The sequence below is a fragment of the Panthera leo genome, chromosome B3, assembly GCF_018350215.1.
Source record: "Panthera leo isolate Ple1 chromosome B3, P.leo_Ple1_pat1.1, whole genome shotgun sequence".
NCBI lineage: Eukaryota > Metazoa > Chordata > Mammalia > Carnivora > Felidae > Panthera > Panthera leo.
The window spans coordinates 62,364,812-62,368,619 of record NC_056684.1 but is presented as its reverse complement, the minus strand read 5'-3'; positions in this window follow the sequence as shown (position 1 = coordinate 62,368,619).

Below are 3,808 nucleotides of genomic sequence, written 5' to 3'. Positions count from 1 at the left end.
CCACTACACTATGTGAAATGTAGAAAGAGTAAAGGTTTTAGATCAACAAAGGGTTAGACCTTTGTTTAACCTTTATGCTAACTGCTGTACTTAAAGAAGCAAAGGTTCGGAGCCACTCCAAACCCTTGTGATCTTGAGGAGTTGCTTAGATTCTCCAGGTCTCAGTTTTCTCATTCACTGTAAATGTGAGAATAATATTTACCCGATAGGGTTTTTGAGGATTAAAGAGAGAAACGGGTGTTAAGTGCCTGCCCATGCCTTCTGTAAGACCCCTGGCTTTGCAGGCTCTCAAGTCACTGCCCGTTCCAGATCTGGGTTTCCTCCTCATCCCAGGAGTCTGCAGGTCTGGGTTCAAGGAACCAGTGGGTGCACCCCTCCACTCCTAGTCCACAGCCCGTGGGATTCCTCAAGGGAGGGGTCTCCCTTAAAATATTCCCATTTGATATCTGAGCAGACAAGTGCCATGACAGCAGTGACCCTGGGGAAGATGAGGTCCCAAGCAACCTACACCCAGACCATCTCAGACATTCATGCTTCTTGGAACGGCTTTCCCTTCTCCCTTAATGTATTTAGTCAGTTAACTATTTACTAATCGTTTCCTATTCAGTTCGTCAAACATTAAGCACCTACTACTTGCAAGACATTATACCACACTCTTGTGAGTAGTCATTTAGAGAAGCCCCAAAATTCTGAACCATGTTGAATTTACCTTTTCATCTCCAGCCTGAGTCTATGGCTTCTGCACCTGGGAAAATAATAAAGGTGCTATTAGAGATGACCTGTGAGAATGTAGCAAGGCTTTCCAAGTAGGTCTAAGGGAAGTAGACACCCCTAAAGGCCTAGACCATAACACCCATCTGTGTTGCTGTGGGCGCAATGAAAACCTTCAGGGGTCAGGCAAGTCTTACAAGTGCCTGAATAAGACCATGCGGGGCCGTGGCAAACTTAAGCATGCTTGTCCCAGGAAGATGGCATTTGCTATTTGGCACTGGCCTATTGTTGCAAGTGGAAATGTGGGCCAAAGGTAGCCAGATTTTCTGATTTTTCGAGAGAAACTGGAATTTTTTATTTAAATTTTTAAATTTTTTAAATTAAAATTTTTTACTGTAAATCTCAAAAAACTTCAGCATTGGCTCCTCATTTTAATCTCTTTGAAAGCCCTGTGGGATAAGAATTTGTCAAACTGGGGCACCTGGCTGGCTTAGTCGGGAGAGCATGCAACTCTTGATCTTGGGGTTGTGAGTTCGAGCCACACATTGAGTGTAGAGATTACTTAAATAAATGAATAATTTTTTTAAAAAGAACTGTCAAACAGAATGTGTCTTCCTGCTGAGTTCTGTTCAAAGATTGCCAGTGTGGGATTCCTGAGTGGGTCTATGGAAGGAGAGAAGTAGAGGGTTCTGTATCCTGAGGCTAGGTAGGTTCTGAGGGACCTAAAATGCTATCCTTCCTCGGGTCCGGAGATGTGCTAGACACATAGGAAGCCATAGAGAAAGATGAAGCGATAGTGGTACCCTCCAGGGGTCTACAGTCTCATCACAGAGACCCAGGCAAAGCAGCAGATCGTTTGGAAGACAGTATAGAACGCTCCCCCCCACCCCAGGAATTCAGCGTGGACCCCCTGGAAATTCGGGGAGCAAGGTGTACCAGAGCTTCAGGAGACCTTTACAGAAAGTCAGGCTTGAGAGTCAGAGGCAGAGTCCAGGCAGCTCCAGGAACAAATATGAATAGGTCTGACCTATGCTAGAAATCCAAAGAAAAGCCCCAGAGAGTTTGCTTCCAGATGTTGTAGAAAAAGGCTCTCTGCAAAGGGCAGGGCTATAGTATGAGATTTTGCTGACACGCCCACACCCCGTCCTATTCACTGGCAATCCCAACTGTGGTTGAAGGGAAACAGGAAAGCAAGCAGGGCAATGTTCTCCAGGCTCACAGAAGGCAGTGCTATGCAGTGGGGCCAGGGAGTCTGACCCTGACCTGAGTCAGGCAGGCTGGGGTTTGAGTCTGCCTGTGTGACCTGGGACAGAGACACTAACTGCTCTAAGCCTCTGTTTCCAAATCTGTGAAATGGCAACAGTAATCATGCCTGCGTTTTGGGATCTGGGTGAGGACAGGACCAGCTCTTGAAAGTCAAATGCTCAGCCTTATGCCAGCCCCAGGGCACCACTGAGGACATCTGCCAGAGTCTCTATGTGGTTTTAATAACTTAAAAAAAAAATTTTTTTTTAACGTTTATTCATTTTTTGATAGAGACAGAGCACGAGTGGTGGAGGGGCAGAGAGAGAGGGAGACACGGAATCTGAAGCAGGTTCCAGGCTCTGAACTGACAGCACAGAGCCTGACGCGGGGCTCAAACTCATGGACTGTGAGATCATGACCTGAGCTGAAGTTGGATGCCTAACCGACTGAGCCACTCAGGTGCCCCTCTATGTGGTTTTTATCACCAATGTCCACTACCTGAGAATTCTAGTCCCAAGTGAGGTGCACAAAGAGCACCTGGAGGGGAAAGTTGGTCCCCGTGTTTGTCGTCTTCTTTCCTGTCGCTGCTCCAGGAAATAGCATTGATTTTGGGAGGGCAGAACTCCCTAGAAGGAGTGAGGGAGGAGAAGGAGGTATCCCCCACATCCCTTCCCAGCGGGGAGAGAGAAAGTACAGCCCCTGCATGGTCAGAGGAGCAGTGCTTGGAGAGGACACTTCTCCGAAGATGGACCCTTTGCCGCCCAACCCGCACCTGAGAGGGAGGGCACAGACCTAAAGTTAAACGTCCTTCTGGGAAGCAGGTACTGAGTGGAAACCGAGGCTCAACATTCTCCCCTCATGAGCCACATTCCGCTGCTCCCCCAACCGGCCTCCCCAGATCCTAGTCACACACAAATCTGACCAGGACCTTCTTTCCCTTAAAATTCCCCAGTGCCCCCCAGTGCCTTTGGAATGAAGCTCCCTGACAAGGTTTACCAAGCCCGGGTGGCCCCTGCCCCTATTTCACAGCTCTGTGCCTTTGCTAAAGCCGGTACCCCACCTGGGGCTTCCTCAACTTTCACCCTACCAATGGCAGGTGGGGGTGAAGTATGCCTGCTCCTTCAAAAAGAGAGCGCACAGTTTAGCTCTTTCTCGAACGTTCTCGCACTTCACCCCAGCCCCACACCAGGTGCAGACCATGGCACCCTTCCCTTTGCTTCCTCAGCAGCCATTACGTGTTGCTGTCATGAAGTTGTGTTAATCACGCTGTTCTGTCTGCTTGTCTTTCGACCCACGACACATTCCAGCCTCCGACGGGAAGCTTCTTGAGAGCAGGAACAGTCTTATTCCTCTCGGTAACCCAAGGGCTTGCCTTTTTGTCAGGGGCATTCTGGCCCCTCCGTAAGGGTGGATAGTCGGGCGGGGGGCTCGGGCCAGTGGGCGGCTGGATGGAACTAGAGCAGTGGACAGGGGCTGCTTTTTTAGAACCCGCAGGGGTAGGGGTGGGGGTAGGGTGAGGTTAGCATTTCACCCACCTCAGTAGGCTCCTGCCGAAGCCAGCCCACCCGGCCGGATCCCGCCCTCGGAGCCCGTGCCCACCCAGCCAGGTGATCTCGAACCTTCTCCCTCTCACACCCCAACAACAAACAACCCTCGCGCTCTCCCTCCGGAGAAAGGAGGTGGAGCCTGACCTCAGCCGGAGGCTGCAGCAGCTGCCGGAGGGGGGGGGGGGTGGAGTGGGGGGAGGCCTCCGAGCCCCAGCCCCGGAGCGGGGGAGCCTCTCCTCAAGGGAGTGGCAGGCGCGGGGGCCTTGGCGAGTTCCCAAGCGCCCGGGGAAGCCCTCCCTTGGCAG